General features: G+C 45.2%; 1 protein-coding gene across 6 annotated transcripts in view; it reads left to right on the top strand.

The window, feature by feature from the left end:
* NCOA1 (nuclear receptor coactivator 1) overlaps positions 1-20,893 on the top strand; it is a 620,070-nt gene that overhangs the window by 382,118 nt on the left and 217,059 nt on the right. The window lies entirely within an intron of this gene.

The following is a 20,893-nucleotide window of genomic DNA, read 5'->3' as shown; positions in this document are numbered from 1 at the left end:
GAAGTTGGGGGGAGGGAACCCTGTTTGGGGGGCTTTTTAACCCTTTTATAGGCCCACCAAGGTTTTTTTTTTAACTCTTTCTCCGCAGCAGACGGTGCAGCCATGCTGCTTCTGCTTGGCTGGGCACCACTGCCCCCTCCCCTAGCAGAGCCAGGCATAAGTAGGCCAGTGCCCAGCTTCTAGAAGATTAAAGTGCCTCTAAATCTCTTTCCGGTGCCTGGGATCGTTTAACCCCACCGACGCCAACTTCGACGCATTGTTTTTATTTTTAGATTTAACGTGGTGTCACCGGTGGGTAACCCCCCCGACCCTCCCCAGACAGGTGCAGCTAACGGGAGCTGGTGTGCTCTGCTTGGATCTTGCAGGAACGGGCGACGTTAACCCTTTGGAGGAGGCAAGACTGATTTTTATTTTTTTCCCCGGACTGGGGTTTTTTTTTTTTGCAAGAATGGCGATTTTGCTGTCTGACGCATGGTGTGAATCCGGTAAGGTTTTTCGATTTGGGGAAAGAATGTACAATGTTTGTTTACTAGATAGGCACTGGCTTCAAGAGAATGCTGGGAGTTGTGGTTGGGGGGTTCCTAAAGCAGGCTGGGAGTCGTGTTTGGTGGCTCCTGGAGCCTACTGGGAGTAGTAGTTGTTGGCTTCTAAACTGTGCTGGGAGTAGTAGTTAGTGTCTTCTAAACTGTGTTGGGGGTAGTAGTTGGCGGCTTCTAAACTGCGCAGGGAGTAGTAGTTGGTGGGTTCTAAGCCATGCTGGGAGTAGTATTTTCCGGCTTCTAAACTGTGCTGGGGGTAGTAGTTGGCTGCTTCTAGGCTGTACTGGGAGTAGTATTTGCCGGCTTCTAAACTGTGCTGGGGGTAGTATTTGGCGGCTTCTAAACTGCGCTGGGAGTAGTAGTTGTTGGCTTATAAGCTGTGCTGGAAGTAGTAGTTGCCGGCTTCTAAACTGTACTGGGGGTAGAAGTTAGTTGCTTCTAAACTGTGCTGAGGGTAGTAGTGGCTTCTAAACTGTGCTGGGAGTAGTAATTGGTGGCTTCTAAACTGCACTGGGAGTAGTAGTTGGTGGCTTCTAAACTGCGCTGGGAGTAGTAGTTGGTGGCTTCTAAGCTGTGCTAGGAGTAGTAGTTTCCGGCTTCTAAACTGTACTGGGGGTAGTAGTTAGTGGCTTCTAAACTGTGCTGGGAGTAGTAGTTGGTGGCTTCTAAACTGTGCTGGTAGTAGTAGTTAGTGGCTTCTAAACTGTGCTGGGAGTAGTAGTTGATGGCTTCTAAACTGTGCTAGGATCAGTTTGGTGACTTTTAGAGTGCTCTGGGAGTTGTAGTTGGAAGCTCCAAGAGCATGCTGGGAGTAGTAGTTGGTGGCGCCAAGAGCTTGTGATAAGTAGTAGTAGTTGGCTTCTATAGTGAACTAGGAGGAGTAGTTGGTGGATCCTAGAGCATGCTGGGAGTAGTAGATGGCACCTCCCAAGATTATGCTGGGAGTAATAGTTGGTGGCTCCAAGTGCTTGCAGGAAATAGTAGTAGTTGGTTTCTAGAACATGCTGGGAGTAGTGGTTGGTGGCTCCAAAAGTATGCTGGAAGTAGTAGCTGGTGGCTCCTAGAGCATGCTGAGAGTAGTAGCTGGTGGCTCCTAGAGCATACTGGGAGTAGTAGTTGGCAACTCCTACATTATGCTGGGAGTAGTAGTAGTTGATGGCTTCTAGGATGCACTGGGGGTTGGCGGTTCCAAAAGCATGCTGGCAGTAGTAGTTGGTGGCACCTAGAGCATCTAAGGAGTAGTAGCTGGCAGCTTTGTCAGTGCGCTGGGAGTTGCAGTTGACAGCTCCAGGAGCATGCTCGTGGTAGTAGTTGGTGGCTTCTATAGCATGCTTAGAGTAGTAGTTGGTGGTTCCTAGAGTGTGCTGATAATAGTAGTTGGTGGCTTCTAGAGCACGTTGGAAGTAGCTGGTAGACTTTTAGAGTGCAGTGGGAGTTGGCAACTCCAAGAACATTCTATGAATAATAGTTGGTTGCTCCTTGAGCATGCTGGGAGTACTAGTTGGTGGTGCCTTGAGCATGCTTGGGTAGTAGCTGGCAGCTCTATAAACTTGCTGGAAGTTTTGGTTGGTGGCATGCTTGGCGTAGTATTTGGTGGTGCCTAAAGCGTGCTGGGGGTAGTAGTTGGTATCTCCCAGAGCATGCTGGGAATTTTGGATGGTGTCTCCCAGAGCATGCTGGGAGTAATGTTTGGCTACCTTTAGGTTTTCACCTGTCAGCCTCCATAGTGATAGGTGTTCATTTTAAAGAGTACCTGTCATCCTAGCAGCATCTGTCAATTTAATAATAAGTTGTGCCTCAATGATGTCACCAATGATGTCATCACTCGCTTCTTTGTAAACTGATCGCCTGATAGGTTCAGAGGATATCTGCCCCCCGTAGGCTGTAAATGACTGGTACACTTTTTTATTATTATCTGCAATGACTTCTATTGGTGGCCATTGACAATAAAGGGAGCTGTTGCCTATAGCAACCAGTTTCCTGGCTGCAGACTGACATTTGGATGCTATGGGCAACAGAACCGGTCCTCCAGAAGCCCATGTATGAGAGGTGTGTTGTGGGTAAAACGTCTTCTTACCATGGTGATGCCCAGGTGGCTTCCGGCTGTCATTTCTGTGGTTCAGGGTGAGATAAAAAAAACAGGACTGTGTGTGTGAGGGATCCATCTGTGGCAAGTACAGCAACCAATAAGAACCAGGGAATTCCAGGGAATGGAACCCCTGAACTGGGACATTGCTATTGGTTACTGCCCACCCGGCCAGGAATACCGAATTACCTCATCACCCAGAAACATACAGTCCATTGGTGATCCTGAGGGGTCTATCTATCTATATATCTATTGATTTATCTACCTATCTATTGGTTTATCTATCGATCTATCTATCTACTTCTATAACTAACTATCTATCTATCTTTTTATTAGTTACTTATCTATCATCTAGCTATCTCTATAACTATCTATCAATCTATCTATTGGTTAATCCATATAGCTATCTATCGATTAGTTATTTATCTATCATCTATCTATATCTATAATTATCTATCTATCCATCTATCTATTGGTTTATCTATCTATCTATCTATCTTTATAACTATCTATCTATTGATCTATCGATTGGTTAATCTATCTATCCATCTATTTATTAGTTATCTATCTATCTATCTATCTATCTATCTATCTATCTATCTATCTATCTATCATCTATGTATCTCTATAACAATCTATCTCTCTATCTATAGTTAACTATCTATCTATCTATCATCTATCTATCTCTATAACTAACTATTTGTCGATCTATCTGTATAATTATCTATCTATCAATTGGTTTATCTGTCTGATTGTATATCTATCTATCTATCTATCTATATATCTATCTATCTATCTAATTGTCTATCAATCTATCTAAATATGTATGTATGTATTTATCTGTTGGTCTATCTATATATCTCTATAACTAACTATCTATCAATCATCATATCTATCTATCTATCTATCTATCTATCTATCTATCTATCTATCTATCTATCTATTGGTTTATCTTTCTAATTGTCTATCTATCTATCTATCTAATTGTCTATGTATGTATGTATGTATTTATCTATCTATCTATCTATCTATCTATCATCTATATATCTCTATAACTAACTATCTATCTAAATTCTATCTATCTATCTATCTATCTATCTATCTATCTGTCTGTCATCTATATATCTATCTATCAATCATCTATGTATCTCTATAACCATCTATCTAGCTATCCATCTCTATAACTATCTATCTATCTATTGGTTTATTTGTCTGTCTGTCTATCTATCTATCTATCTGTCTATCAATTGGTTAATCTCTCTAGCTATCTATCTATCTCCATAAATATCTATCTATCTATCATCTATCTATCGCTCGATCTATCTATCCGTCTAATTATCTATCTATCTAATATGTATGTATGTATTTATATGTTGGTCTATCTATCTATATATCTCTATAACTAACTATCTATCAATCATCTATCTATCTATCTATCTATCTATCAATAATCTATATATCTCTATAACTATCTATATATCTCATAACTATCTATCTATTGGTTTATCTGTCTAATTGTCTATCTATCTATCTATCTATCTATCTATCTATCTATCTATCTATCTATCTATCTATCTATCTATCTATCTAATTGTCTATCAATCGGTCTAAATATGTATGTATGTATGTATGTATTTATCTGTTGGTCTATCTATCTATCTATCTATCTATCTATCTATCTATCTATCTATCTATCATCTATCTATCTATCTATCTATCTATCTATCTATCTATCAGTAATCTATATATCTCTATAACTATCTATCTATCATCTATATATCTCTATAACTATCTATCAATCATCTATATATCTCTATAACTATCTATCATCTATCTATCTATCTATCTATCTATCAATCATCTATATATCTTTCAATCATCTATATATCTCTATAACTATCTATCTATCTATCTATCATCTATATATCTCTATATCTATCTATCTATCTATCTATCTATCTATCTATCTATCTATCTATCTATCTGTCATCTATATATCTCTATAACTATCTATCTATCATCTATATATCTCTATAACTATCTATCTATCATCTATATATCTCTATAACTATCTATCTATCTATCTATCTATCTATCTATCTATCTATCTATCTATCTATCATCTATATATCTATCAATCATCTATATATCTCTATAACTATCTATCTATCTATCTATCTATCATCTATCTATCTCTATAACCAACTATCTATCTATTGATCAATCTATCCCTCTAATTATCTATCTATCTATCTAATATGTATGTATGTATTTATCTGTTGGTCTATCTATCTATCTATTGATTTGTCTGTCTATATATCTATCTATTTCATGTTTATGTATGCAATTATCTATCTATCACACATCTATGCATGTATTGATGTGTCTATCTTGCTGGATAACTGTCTGTCTATCCCCACCCCATGACTATCTATGTATCTCGTTGTTCAGGTGGTGATAGGTGGTTCCACCTCCAATCCTTTATGTCACCTGCAGTGGCGGTCTCCTCGCTCCACAGCACTGACAGCCCAAAGTCCCATGGATATTAGACAGTTACATATTAAGAATGATCTCTCACCTTTTGTGGCTTGGGACTCATTTGCTGCCCCCACTAGCCACTACTAAGACAGTGTCCATGCACGGCTCGTCGATTTGTGAAATCTTACACATGTTTACAACTGTTAGCAAATGTATTTTCTTTTTCTTATATTTTCTTATTTTTGTTGGTTTTCATTAGTGGTTTTGATAATGTGTAGGCTGGGATGTGTATGTGCCTTTTTATGCTACAAGAGATGTGTTTTGTTTTGAATCAGGTTATGAATCGGCAGTGTCGGCGCTGCTTGCTGCGTAGGTACGTGATCTCTGCCCCTTGGATTCAATGAGACATGTTTACTGATGTCATCTCACAGGAAGAGTTTCACATTGAGCACTTATCTTGTTATTGAGCTTGTTTTGGCCTTTAGTCCCTATTATATGAATTGATAAGTTTTTTTTTGTTGTTGTTGCAGCTTTATTATTGAAAGTTTGCTATACAATAGTTTGGGTTATAATTGCAAGTTTGGAGACCTTGAGTGATTATTGTTCTATATGGCTCAGATAACACCGTGCAGGTGAGGGCGCATTTCCGCATGTCACGTGCAGGGCAGCCCATTCATTTCAATAAGCCTCCCTACGCGTTTCTCAAAAAGAAGACGTCCCTGGAGACCTTGGGTGAATATTATTCTATAAAGGTGCATGCTACTTTGAAAACTGCAAGTGAATTACATTTTTTTTATAATAAAAGCAATGGTTTACTAGCGGCACAGTGCACCGTGGCTGGAAACGGGGCAAAGGCTTCATTTACGCTTGTGGTTGCAGGACAGTATTGCGTGGTTGAACCGTATTTTTACTTTCTCCCCCCCCCCCCAACTGCAAAGGTAGCAGTGTACATATGCCAATGCCATTGCAAAAATGATTCCCAATAATTCATTCCACAGGCAGTACTGGCTGCCAAACATGACCCATTCCACTGAACGAGGGCACCCCCTGCAACCGTGTGCACAACACTGGGACTGATAACAATCGCTAGATTAAGTTGGGACAGTGGGCACTCATGACAATGAGGGCAACAAATTGGCGATTATGACAATCTGTAGGCAACAAATGAGCAATGTGAGAGCAAGAACTGGGCAATGATGACAATATAAGAGCAAGAAATGGGCAATGATGACAATATGAGAGCAACCAGAAATCACTAGATTAAGTGGGGACAGTGGGCACTCATGGCAATGAGGGCAACAGATTGGCGATTGTGACAATTTGTAGGCAATAAATGAGCAACGTGAGTGTAACACATGGGCTATGATGACAATATAAGAGCAACAAATGGGCAATGATAACAATATGAGAGCAACAAATGGGCAATGATGAAAATATGAGAGCAACAAATGGGCAATGATGACAATATGAGAACAACAAGCAAACACTAGATTAAGTGAGGACAGTGGGCACTCATGACAATATGAGGGCAACAAATAGGCAATTGTTACAATTTGTAAGCAACAAATGAGCAATATGAGAGCAATACATGGGCAATTATAACAATATGAGAGCAACAAATAGGCAATGATGACAATATGAGAGCAACAAATGGGCAATGATGAAAATATGAGAGCAACAAATGGGCAATGATGACAATATGAGAACAACAAGCAAACACTAGATTAAGTGGGGACAGTGGGCACTCATAACAAGATGAGGACAACAAATAGGCAAAATGAGAGCAGCAAATGGGCAATGATGACAATATCGAAGCAAAAAAATTAGAATTATGACTATATGAGAGCAACAAATGAGCAATGCTGACAATATGAGAGCAACAAAAGGACACAACAACACTATAAGAGCAACAAGCAGTCACTAGATTAAATGGGGACAGTGGGCACTCTTGACAATATGAGGGCAACAAATAGGCAATTGTGACAATTTGTAAGCAACAAATGAGCAACGTGAGAGCACTAAACGGGCAACAATGCCAATATCAGAGCAACAAAGGCCCCCTTGTCAAAGGGGGCTTACAGATTCCGATAAGCCCTCTGCATGCATACCCCCACAACCATAGCCCATGTTTGTGAGGCTGAGACCCTCATCCCCATCAACATGGGGAGAAAGTGCTTTGGGGCGGGCGGGCAGAACCCCCCCGATCCCAAAGCACCCATCCAACATGTTGAGGGTATGTGGCCTGGTATGGTTCAGGAGGGCACTCGCTCTTCCCCCTCCCCCTTTCCTGACTTGCCAGACTGCATGCTCAGATAAGGGTCTGGTATGGATTTTGGGGGGGGGGGGCACACCATTCTTTTTTATTTTGGTATGGGGTTCCCCTTAAAAACCATACCAGACCCAAAGGGGCTGATAAGGACTGGAGGGTCCCCATGCCGTTTCTTTTTTCCAATAATTTTACCAGCAAATTTTCTTTATTCAGCTTCAGCGGGGAAGCCCATTGACAGTTGATGCAGAGTCTTCACAATAGAAAGAACTTAAATCCAATGGACTGTTGTACATAGAATAAAGTGGACAAAAAGCATAAAAAAAGTAAACATGAATCGCCCCGCCCTCTACACAACACACACCAGGTAGTGCAATGTCATAATTTCCCATTTGTTGCTCTCATATTTCCCATTTGTTGCCTGTATATTGTCACAGTTGCCCTCATATTATAATTGCCAATTTGCAGCTTGTGTCATGTCATGATTTCCTGTTGGTTGCTCTCATATTGCCCATCTGAAGAGGAGTACTGATGCAGAAGCTATGTGCAGCACCATGCCCGCCCCTCCCACCAGCCATGATCTGCCGACATTGCATAGAGAAGCATGGAGCATGGAGGAACCAGGGGAAGCAGAAAATCTGCTGATTAAACAGCTGTAGAATAACTGCATACAATCTTCCCTAATTTCCGTCATGATTTGGTGATTAGGATTTCCCTTTGGGCTCCTCTTTTAATGATATTAAAATTTTTATTTCTATATAATGCATTGATCCAGCCTGCAAATTGACTCTTTGCCCCGGGATAAAGTTTACTTTTCATGGTACACGTACATCTGTTTGTTTGATGTCTCCAGGAAGCTCCAAGACGCTCTAAAAAAAATTAATTTATTTTTCGCTTTCATTCTTGTTAAAACATAACACCGTCTTTATGTGTGATTAAGGAAATCGATGCATAGAACAGAGATCTGCAGACTATGGCCCACGGACCAATTCCGGCCTGCTGCAAGATTTTATCTGGCTCTCTGATGTGAGAAGATCTCTAACGGGGACTCTGATGTAACAGCTGATGTAAGCAGGAAGTCTGATAGGAACTCTCATATATGGGGGGACTCTGATCTAAGGGGGGTCTGATTGGGATTCTGGTGTATTTGATGGGGACCCTCACGCAAGGGGGGGGGGGCTCTGATGTAGGTGTGAACTCTAATGTAAGGGGGAGCCTGATGGGGACTCTGATAAGGACTCTCATGTAGGGGGGGCATTCTGATAAGGACTTTCATATAGGGGGGGGGGGCAGTCTGATGAGGACTTATGTAGTGGGAGACTCTGATGTAAGGGGTTTTCTGATGGGGACCTTCGTGCAAGGGGGGGCCTTTGATGTAAGAGTAGATTCTGATGTAGGAGTAAACTCTAATCTAAGGGGAGCTTAATGGGGACTCTCATGTATGGGGGACTCTGATGAGGCTTATCATGTAGGGGGGCACTGTGATGAGGAGTCTCGTGTAGGGAGGGACTTTGATGTAAGGGGGCTCTAATAGGGACTCTGATGTAAGGGGAGATGCCGATGAGAACCCTGATGTAAGGGACACTTTGATGGGGATCCCGATGTAAGGGGCCACTCTGATGGAGATCCCGATGTGAGGGGGCACTCTGATGGAGATCTTGATGTAAGTGGGCACTCTGATGGAGATAATGATGTAAGGGGGCACTCTGATGGTGATCCTGATGTAAGGGGCCACTCTGATGGAGATCCCGATGTGAGGGGGCACTCTGATGGAGATCCTGATGTAAGTGGGCACTCTGATGGAGATCCTGATGTAAGTGGGCACTCTGATGGAGATAATGATGTAAGGGGGCACTCTGATGGAGATCCTGATGTAAGGGGGCACTCTGATGGGGATCCTGATGTGGAGGGGGACTCTGCCGCAAGGCAACACACCTGTGTTGCTTTAGAAAAAACAAAATAACACAGTGGACTGCCTTAATGCAATGCAAAGACCTTTCTGTGCTCTATCTAATCCCCTACCCTGCAGAATCCCGGGATTGGAACACCCAATGACAACACTGTGTGCAGTGCCGTAGAGACTTATTGGCTCATTTTGGGTAGTCCTCCTCCTTTTATTTTTTACTAGGGAATCAGTTCCTAATAAATGCAACAGAGAGCACAGGACTAGTCACCTGTGCTGCCTGTTGTCTATTTTCTGATGATCCTTTTCTCCATTACAGATTTGCCGTGTCCTGTTCTACACTGTGTCGCTGTGTGGAGGAGGCTGTTTTGGTAGGAGCAGGGCTTTGCTTCCTCATATCAGAGCTTCCCCCACCCCAATGACTAATGATTTTCTGATTAGTGGGGGAAGCACAGATCTACAGAACTGATGAAGCAGCATCAGGGAGATGCTTGCACTGCAACTCCACAGGTACAGCTTCCTCTCCAGGAAGGAGAACCGTGGTCAGCAGAATGGTGATTTCACTAAATCTCACTCCAAATCTGTTGAGACTAGCAGATCCATAGAATGGAGAAAGAGAAGCAGGGAGATCCTTGCAATGCAGGTCCTCAGGTACAGTTACCTTTCCAGCAAGGAGAACAGTAAGCAACACAGTAGTGACATCATGAAATCTCACTCCAAATCTGTTGAGACTAGCATATCCACAGAATGGAGAAACAAAAGCAGGGAGATCCTTGCACTGAAGGTCCTCAGGTACAGCTTCCCCCTCAGCAAGGATAACAGTTATCAACACAGTAGTGACATCATCAAACCTCACTCCAAGACTGGTATGACTACCAGATCCACAGAATGGAGAAACAGAAGCAGGGAGATCGTTGCACTGTAGGTCCTCAGGTACAGCTTCCCCTCCAGCAAAGGGGAACAGTGACCAGAACAGTAGTGACATCATCCAACCTCACTACAAGGCTGGTGAGAATAGATGATCTACAGAATGGAGTAACAGACACAGGGAGGTCCTTGTTCTGCAGATCCTCAGATACAGCTTTCCCTCCAGCAAAGAGAACAGTGATAAGAACAGTAGTGACAACATCAAACTTCACTCCAAGGCTGGTGAGACTAGCAGTCAGAGGCAACAGTGCCTTAGGTGATCTCACAATACAGATTTAAAGCTATGAGGGTACAGAACAGGGGTGCCTAGGCACAGTAACTCTACTACTAATTTCAGAAAAAAAGTAGATTTTTTCAGGCCACTGCTTCATCACAGTTGACATTTCTTTATGAACTTTGTGCTTTTTTACTGCATGTTTTGTTGAACCACAACACGCGTTTCCAAGCCGAATTTGGGGTGCTGTGAACAATTATTGTTACTGTAAGCTCTTAGGTCCCATTCATACCTGCATGACGCATTAACGAGTTTTTATTTGGCACGTGCTTCGCACGACAGCATAGGGTAACCTGTTCACTTAAGGCCCCATGCTAAAGGGCAGGTTTCGCACAACAGCATAAGGCAGACCGTTTGCTTGAATGGGCTGCCCTATATGCACCAAATATGCCAAAAAGAAGTTCCCATACCTTTTCAGGCAGTGACCTTTGTGCTTTTTTTAACTGCACATGTTGTCGTGCGTTTTGGGGCACTGTTAGCAATTGTTGGCATAGTAAATGTGACGCACATTTTTTCCCACGTTCACAGAATGCCCAGATGTGGACGGGGTCTTAATGATAGACATTTCCTGTGAAATTCTCTAGGCCTTTCCTGTGTGCAAAGCTTCTGCCCCATCTCTACGTTACACTCTGGTGGACGCGGGATCGATATGCAAATCTGCGTCCAATAGGCCAGGAACCAGCGCTGAGCACAAACGCGCCCCATAGCCGCAATGGCAGACGTCTCCGCGGGTCACGCTTCCAGCGCCGGGGACCGTCTGCTTCGCGGCTGTTACCTGGCCGACCGCTTATTCTGATGACACAACATCCTCCATGTGTTGCCAGGCAACCTTTGCAGAGGCGTTCGGTTGCATGCTGCATCGGACAACAGCCTTGGGGTGGTGGAGGGGGGGGAATCCCTTGTAAAAGGGGATTTGTGAGCTGAAACGTGAGCCGGCCGGTTTATATCCAGAGCAAGGGGGGAGCCGGGGGTCATCCGCTGGGTAATATGAAAATAAATGGAGTTTAATCCCCTCACATATATATTAATAGACACGAGGAAGATGGCTGCGCTGCGTCCTTTGTGTAACCACTGACTCGACCACGAGGAAGAAAACTTTTCTGTAGCTTCTGATTGCAGTCATGGGGCTTCCTCATATCCATTGTGTGTGCCCTGATATAGAGGAACTAATCGGGGGGGTTAAACCGCCAATTAAGGTGGACGTCAAGCTGAAAGTGTTTTTTTTTCTTTGTGTTTGGATTTGGATAGAACAGGATAAGAATAAAATCTTTGTCAGGTATCTGAGGCCCTCATAGAGAAGTTTTCTGCCACTTCCTGTTCCCGTGACAACGCTTGCAGGAGACAGAAAGTGTGGGAACATCTGCAGTAGCAGTACTGCTATCTCTGTGTCACCATTCCACACCCGGCTCTTGTGACATAACATAGAATATAAAAGAATAACAGAAATAAATCCAGAAATGATGGTAGGAACCCCTCATAATGGGCACATCAGGTGTACAGACCCAGGAACTCAGTACAGGGATGGTAGGAACCCCTCATAATGAGCAAAGCAGGTATACATACCTAGGAATCCTGTACCAGGATGGTGGGAACCCCTCATAATGGGCACAGCAGGTGTACAGACCTGGGAACTCAGTACAGGGATGGTGGGAACCCCTCATAATGGGCACAGCAGGTGTACAGACCAAGCAACTCAGTACAGGGATGGTGGGAACCCCTCATAATGGGCACAGCAGGTGTACAGACCTGGGAACTCAGCACAGGGATGGTAAGAACCCCTCATAATGGGCAAAGCAGGTATACATACCTAGGAACCCATCACAGGGATGGTGGGCACCCCTCATAATGGGCACAGCATGTTAAAAACACATCTCTGAAGGTGTGAAGGGGGATTATGATGGGGAAAAGGGGCTCTGATGTGATGGGGACCACTAATGTGAAGGGGGGCTTCTGATGTGATGATGGGCTCTGATATAAAAGTAGGGGGGGGGGGGGCTGTGATGTAACAGGAGTACCTCTGATGTGAAGAGAAGGCCTCTGATGTGATGGGAGGACCTCTGATGTTAAGATGGGCTCTGATATGAAGGGGTGGGGGCTGTGATGTGATGGGGGACCTCTGATGTAATGAGGGGCTCTGATATGAAAGGGGGGGCTGTGATGGGGGACCTCTGATGGGAAGGGGGCTGTGATATAATGGGGGAGATATGATGTGTTACCAGGACCTCTGATGTTAAGGGGAGGCTGTAGTTTGATGGGGGAACCTCTGATGTGAAGGGAAGGCTGTGATGTGATCAGGGGAGGGCTGGCAGCCTTAGGCCTGGGGGGCAAGTACAGTCAAGTGGCCCATTGAACCACCGAATCAACTCACCATCCATGCCCACCTGGTTTTATAACGAATGATTATAACGGGGGAGGGTGTTGAAGTGGTTGTAAACCCTTACAAACCACTTTGACCTACAGGTAAGCCTAGATTAAGGCTTACCTGTAGGTCCAAGAAATATGTCCTAAACCTACACAGTTTAGGAGATATTTACCTGAAGACAGCCACCGCTGTCTACGGCGCATGTGCCGTAGACAGCGACGCGCAGGCACACTGGGCAAGCCGCAGATCGCGGCGATATGCCACGAGTGTCGGCTCGCGCGGGAGTGACTTCATCACTGCTCCGGCGAATCACAGCGCCGGAGCAGCGAGACCCACGGAGACCCATCAAGAAGATGGACACTCGGAACTACAGGGGACAGCGGTGACATCACTGGCTCCTGTGTCAGGTAAGTGACACATAATGGACTATTATGCGATGCGATGCGATGCATAGTAGTCCATTATGCTTTACCTTTGCAGGGAATCAAAGAGGAAGTAAACCCATCAGGGTTTACTTCCTCTTTAAGTATGCTGGTGGGGGGGGTGTTTAGTCCGCTGGTGGGGGAGGGGTGTTTAGTCCGCTGGTGAGGGAGGGGTGTTTAATCCGCTGGTGGGGGAGGGGTGTTTAATCCGCTGGTGGGGGGGTGTTAAGTCCGCTGGTGGGGGGGTGTTAAGTCTGCTGGTGGGGGGGGAGGGTGTTAAGTCCGCTGGTGGGGGGGTGTTAAGGCCGCTGGTGGGGGGGTGTGTTAAGGCCGCTGGTGGGAGGGGTGTTAAGTCTGCTGGTGGGGGGGTGTTAAGTCCGCTGGTGGGGGGGTGTTAAGGCTGGTGGGGGGGTGTTAAGTCTGCTGGTGGGGGGTGTTAAGTCTGCTGGTGGGGGGGTGTTAAGTCTGCTGGTGGGGGGGTGTTAAGTCCGCTGGTGGGGGGTGTTAAGTCCGCTAGTGGGGGGGGTGTTAAGTCTGCTGGTGGGGGGGGTCTAAAGTCCGCTGGTGGGGGAGGGTGTTAGAAGAAAAAAAACACGCTGCCACTGCCAAAATTTTAAATTGTCATGATGATTAACTTTTCCCATTCTGTGAAGGTTATTACAGATACCTTACTTCAGGCTGGGGAGCGTTGATTGAGAGCACTGGAGACACCAGGTCCTTGCCACTCTTCGGGGGTGGGGGTGATGAAGCAGGTCTCGTCTCCTCTACAGACTGCAGCTAGCCACTCCTCCCAGCAGGTCACATCGACGTGACATTCTTGGCACCGGGCGTCCCCTCCCCTGACGTGCCACACACACTTGGCCTGCCTCTGAGACCCCTGGGAGGTGGGAGTTGTAGTCTGCTGCGCTCACACCTCCAGGAGCTTTAGCGCAGCTGGACTACAACTCCCACAATGCAGCGCAGGCTGGGCTGCAGTATTGAGCCAGCCAGATGGCGGCAGCTGTGGCCAGAGTTAAGAGAACTGTGTGACCCAGGCCGCCCGTCACAGCATAAAAAAAAAAAGAAATGAACAAACAGCCAGCGGCCGTTTTAAAGATAATGTAGGCACCGGCCTGGGGGGAAATTTCCACCCTGCCCCCCGGCCCAGCCCGCCCCTGGATGTGATGGTGGGGACCTCTGATGTGAAGGGAGGCTGTGATATAATAGGGGGACTTCTGATGTGAAGGCAGAGCTCTGATGTGAAGTGGGGGCAATGATTTGATGGAGCACCTCTGATGTGAAGTAGAGGCTGTGATGTGACGGGAGGAACCTCTGGTGTGAAGGCAAAGCTCTGATGTGATGGGGGGAACATCTGATGTGAAGGATTGGGCTGCGATTTGATGAGGGGGACCTCTGATGTTATGGGAGGAACCTCTGATGTGAAGGCAGAGCTCTGATGTGATGGGGGAAACTCTGATGTGAAGGCAGAGCTCTGATGTGATGGGGGGAACCTCTGATGTGAAGGATTGGGCTGTGATTTGATGAGAGGGACCTCTGATGTGATGGGAGGACCTCGGTTGTGAAGGGTTGGGTTGTGATTTGATTTGGGGGGGAGCCTCTGATGTCAAGGCGGAGCACTGATGTGAAGAGTGGCTGTGATTTGACGGAGGACCTCTAATGATATAATGGGCTGTAATATGATGGGGGGCTGGGATTTGATGGGGGACCTCTAATGATATAATGGGCTGTGATATGATGGGGGGGCTGTGATTTGATGTGGGAACCTCTGAAGTCAAGGAAGGGTTGTGATGTGATGGGGGGACCTCTCATATGAAATGGGGCTGTGATATGATGGTGGACCTCTGATGTGAAGGGGGGGCTGTGATTTGATAGGGGGACCTCTGCTGTGACAAGGGGCTTCTGAGGTGAAGGGGGCTGTGATTTGATGGGGGGGGACCTCTGATGTGAAGGGGGGCTGGGATTTGCTGGGAAAACCTTTGATATGGCGTTAATTTCATCAAGGTGGTTGGGTGCATCGTCCTAGGATCAGGTTTCCTATTGATAAGTAACATTTATATATATATTTTTTTTACATTTTAGACTAGGGGGGGCTTGAGATTGTGTGTTTTTTTTTGTTTTTTTAACGCGTGGAAAAAAGGGAAATACTGCTCTAGAGATCCCATTATCTTCATTCATTCACAGTATGGTTGCCCTGAGGGAGAGGAACAGTTAATCAGTCACTGTATAGAACTTTTAAGAAGGAAGCAGAGCCTGCCTATGTAATGAGCAAATATGGCTGCCCCCCACATACATATATTACTACAAACGGCCTATAGAAATAAAGATTCTAAGACATCATCACACTTCTTGCCCCCTAGCCACAACAGGAGGTCTGAAAAAAATCCCTCCAAAGTGAAGGAATCCCTGGTTGTTACCAGAACTAGTGTCCCCAAAGGAAGACTTCCCCCCTAATCCTGCTCTGGTGACAACTCAAAATTTGGAATTTTTCTTTCACTTTCGGTGATAATCATAATTATCTCCGCTCTATCCAAAACAAACAAACAAAAAAAGTTTTGCTTGGTTATACTTTAACTGCCATCTTCCCGTGTAGCACAATCCTGCAGCTCTTGAAGTGAGTATTATGTGATGTCTATTGCGGTCTTATCTGAAGACCTTTGTGCAGGGAGTACATACTTGTTTATTCGTTTATAAACAGCTGTGCGTAGAAGCGCGTCTCCCACGTTGTGTTACTTTGATCTATTGGCGATGAGTTGACTTTACAGTAAATTCACAAAGCAAAACCATCTATAGATCTGAGTTTTGGGCAGCTGAAGTTACGTACAGATCTCAGCTTATACTGCCAGTTACCTTCTGGCTCCTCATTGGTCAGTGGAGCACCCTATCCCAGGAAAGGGACTAATGAGAAGGAATAGGGTATGGAAGGGGAGGTGTCCAAGCTCAGTATTGATCAGAAAAGTCACGATGTGCACATAACTTCACCTGTTTTTATTGTACATTCAGTTTGAGTTACCGCTGATGGGTTATTGGTCACATGTGTCCGATGATCACCTGTTAAATTGTCTCCTGAGTTGTCCCGGATACATCTGTCTATGAGAAGGTCAGTCCACCCAAAGGTGATATTTTGGTTACAGGTGTCAGCTGGTGGACCAAGTCAACCCTAACACCTTATTCCTTTTACAATATCCCAACAGTGAGATCTCCTTGTCTGAACTCAGTACAGGGATGGTGGGAACCCATCATAATGGGCACAGCAGGTGTACAGACCCAGGAAATCAGCACAGGGATGGGGGAACCCCTCATAATAGGAACAACAGGTGTGCAGACCCGGGAACTCAGCAAAGGGATGGTGGGAACCCCTGATAATGGGCACAGCAGTTGTGCAGACATAGAAATTCAGCGCAGCAATGGTGGGAACCCCTCATAAAGGACACAGCAGGTGTACAGACCCAGGACCTCAGTGCAGGGATGATGGGAACCTCTTATAATGGACTCAGCAGGTGTACAGACATGGGAACTCAGCACAGGGATGGTGGAAACCCCTCATAATGGGAACAGCAGGTGTACAGACCCAGGAACTCAGTACAGGGATTGTGGGAACCCCTCACAATGCATACAGCAGGCCTGTAGACCCAGGAATTCAGCTTAGGGATGGTGGGAACCCCTCATATTGGTTACAGCAGGTGTACAGACCCGGGAACTCAGCACAGGGATGGGGGAACCCCTCATAATGGGAACAGCAGGTGTACAGACCCAGGAAATTAGTACAGGGATTGTGGGAACTCCTCACAATGGATACAGCAGGCCTGTAGGCCTGGGAATTCAGCTTAGGGATAGTGGGGACCCCTTGTATTTGGTACAGAAGGTGAGGGCACTCATAATGGGTACAGCAGGTGTAGAGACCTGGGAACTCAACACAGGGATGGTGGGAACCCCTCATAATGGGCACAGGCGGTGTACAGACCTGGGAACCTGCAGTGTCCATTATGAGGGGTTCCCACCATCCCTGTGCTCAGTTTCCCGGCCTGTAAACCTACTGTGCCCATTATGAGGGGTGCCCACTATCCCTGTGCTGAGTTCCTGGATCTGCACACCTGTTGTGGCCATTATGAGGGGTTCCCACCATCCCTGTGCTGAGTTCCCAGGTCTGTACACCTGCTGTGCCAAATACGAGGAGTTTACGCCATCCCTGTGCTGAGTTCCCGGGTCTGTACGCCACTTGGAAGTGCAGGTGCTGTAAATCTGAGGGGAAGATCTGAAATCAGGGGATGCTCTGCTGATTCAATCATCCAATCATGTAAAAGCATGCTGTTTTTTATTTTGTTCTTGCACGTCCCCTACGGATCTACAGCGACTGCACTTCTAAGTGCACTTGTAGTGCAAAGTGGGTTTGCAGTTAGTAAATACCCCCCCCCCCCCCCATCTCATTAAATATACAGAAGTTGCAGATAATGCTCAGCATGCAGCCAGTGTGATCCTCCATGAGTCCTGGACGTTCCGATGTGTGCATTATGGTTTGCCGGTAATAACAGCAATTGCTGGAAAAAAGAAATGTTGCTGTCAATCACCCCTCACAGCATGTGGAAAAAGAAAAGCTAACAACAAGCTGGAGAATGTTCCAGTAATTTGCTGCTGGTGTAGTATGGGGGTGGGGAGAGCACTGATAATGAACTGGTGCAGGGCCCCTGACAGTTGTGGGTCATAGAGGACTCAATAGTTCCATGTTCACCTTTTGTCACGGGTGACCCTCTCATTGTACAGGTCACATTACTGTCCCTGTCACTCAACACACTGAGATCCCAACAAGTGTCACTGAGACAGCAGCCGCCTCCGGGCCCCAGCCTGCGGGGGCCCTCTTCTGACTCGTGCTGAGGAAAGTCTGCTCGTCTTATCGGGTCCGTGACGTTTCTGTTATTGTTGCATTTTTTACTAGTTGTGATTGTTATTCATTCTCACGTAATGTTGTTCTCTAAGCGTTGTCGTCTTTGGTGGGGTGTTGTCACCGTACATTCACAACAATGAAATGATTAGGAAAAAAGTCCAAGGACATTATTAGAGGTAAGGCTGCGTTCACACTGGTGCAATTTCAGATGCAACTTGAGTCGCACAGAATGGCAGGACAATGGAAATCGCATTGTTTTCAATGGTGCTTGTTCACATCAATGCAACTCCGCATGGTGCGACTTTGGCCGCATAATATTTGCAAACCACTGCAAAGTTCCACTACATAATCATACTGAAAATTGGACCAAAATCAGATTGAAGTCATGTGAACCTAGCCTAAAGGATTGTAAGGGGGGAGTCCAGGAATGTTCTTCTGATAAGGGAAAATATATAGGAGGATAGAGGGCGAGTCCAGGTAGAGAATGTACGAGTCCACAATTTTTCATGTCCCTCTGTCTGTGAAATGCTGATATTGTATTTATCACAATTCTTTTCACATGAGAATGTTGAGTTTCCTTGTCCCCTTCTCCTTCTCCATCTTTCTTCCCTTCTAATCTCTTCTCTTACACCTCCTTCTCTTTTCTTGAAATTAAGTTCTGCAAGTGAGCCTTTCTCTTCTTCCTCTATTCTTCTAATCTCTTCTTCTCTTTCACTTTTTCTCCATCTTCTTTTTCTCTTCTCTTGAAGTGAAGTCCTTCTACTCCTTATCCATCTTGTCATTCTTTTTTTTTCTCATTCTTCTTTTCCTTAGCCTTCTTCTTCTGCTACTCTTTCTTGTCCTCCTTCTTTTCCCGTCTCCTTCTCCTCTTTCTCCTTCTTCCATCTCCATTCTCCCTCTCAGTCCTTGTAGTAAAGTCTTTGTTTTCCTTCTCCTTCTAATCTCTCCTCTTTCTTCTTCTCTTTTTCCATCTCCTTCTCTTCCCTTAAAGTGAAGTCCTTCTACTTCTTATCCATCTTCTCATTCTTATTTTTTCTCCTTCTCGCTGTCCTTCCCCTCCTTCTTCTACTCTTTCTGGTCTTTCTCCCTTCTCCAAATCCTTCTCCTTCTTCTACTCTTTCTGGTCTTTCTCCCTTCTCCAAGTCCTTCTCCTCCTTCTTCTACTCTTTCTGGTCTTTCTCCCTTCTCCCTGTCCTTCTCCTCCTTCTTCTACTCTTTCTGGTCTTTCTCCCTTCTCCCTGTCCTCTTCCTTCTTCTACTCTTTCTGGTCTTTCTCCCTTCTCCAAATCCTTCTCCTTCTTCTACTCTTTCTGGTCTTTCTCCCTTCTCCCAGTCCTCCTCCTTCTCCGTCTACTCTTTCTGGTCTTTCTCACTTCTCCCTGTCCTCCTCCTTCTTCTTCTACTCTTTTTGGCCTTTCTCCCTTCTCCCTGTCCTCCTCCTTCTTCTTCTACTCTTTCTGGTCTTTCTCCCTTCTCCCTGTCCTCCTCCTTCTTCTTCTACTCTTTCTGGTCTTTCTCCCTTCTCCCTCTCCTCTTTCTTCTTCTTCTCCTTATCTTTCCTCTCCCTTTTCCTATCTCCATTCTCTTCCCTTGAAGTGAAGTCCTTCTTCTCCTTTTCTTCTAATCTCTCCTTATTCTTTATCTATTTCTCCATCCCGTTCTTCTCTTTCCTTGAAGTGAAGTCCTTCTACTCCTTCTTATCCTTCTTTTCATTTTCTTCTCCTTCTCTCCTCTTTCTCCCTTCTCTCTGTCCTTCTCCTCCTTCTTCTACTCTTTCTGGTCTTTCTCCCTTCTCCCTGTCCTCCTCCTTCTTCTTCTACTCTTTCTGGTCTTTCTCCCTTCTCCCTGTCCTCCTCATTCTTCTTCTACTCTTTCTGGTCTTTCTCCCTTCTCCCTGTCCTCCTCTTCCTTTTTCTACTCTTTCTGGTCTTTCTCCATTCTCCCTCTCCTCTTTCTTCTTCTTCTCCTTATCTTTCCTCTCCCTTTTCCTATCTCCATTCTCTTCCATTGAAGTGAAGTCCTTCTTCTCCTTTTCTTCTAATCTCTCCTCCTTCTTTATCTATTTCTCCATCCCTTTCTTCTCTTTCCTTGAAGTGAGGTCCTTCTACTCCTTCTTATCCTTCTTTTCATTTTCTTCTCCTTCTCTCCTCTTTTTTACATCTCCTCTTCCCTTGAAGTGAAATCCTTCTTCTCCTACTTTTCTCTTTTAATCTTCTCCTCCTCCTCCCTTAAAGTGAAGTTTGGGATGGAAGCACAGAGTCTCTGCAAGTGAAGGTCTCTCTCACTCCTTTTCTTCTTCTATTATCATTCTCCTTCTCGTCCTCAAATGAGGTTCGGAATGAGTGCAAAGGGTCTCCGGAAAGGAGTGCCTCTCACAGAGGAGTACCTAGGACCCTGTAGGAGAAAGTGGGCCTCATTCTCCAGGACCCCCAGTCACACCACTGGCATAGTCTACTGTTCCCGGGCTTGTAGGTCGGTCTGTGCCATCCTGATTCAGTCTGTGGGCGCTCAGTCTGTAAAAGATTTAGGGTCTGCCTGTCTTTGGGTTCTTGTAGAAACTCCAGGTATAGGACCAGCTTGTAGTCACTCTGTAGTGACTGGTCAGTAGTTTGTTTCTTTTCTTCAATAACTGACATATTTCTCTTTGGAGTTGATTATCATGTCTTTTATTCAAGATTTTGTCAGGTGACATTGTTGGGAGTTTTGGATGGTCAAGATTGTTATGAGTTGTTGCAGGCCACGTGGTTTGAATTAGTC

This window comes from Lithobates pipiens, unplaced genomic scaffold (assembly GCF_037356315.1).
Source record: "Lithobates pipiens isolate NorthernLeopardFrog02 unplaced genomic scaffold, aLitPip1_a1.2 Scaffold_18, whole genome shotgun sequence".
NCBI classification, from domain to species: domain Eukaryota; kingdom Metazoa; phylum Chordata; class Amphibia; order Anura; family Ranidae; genus Lithobates; species Lithobates pipiens.
This window is presented reverse-complemented; position numbering and strand designations above follow the sequence as displayed.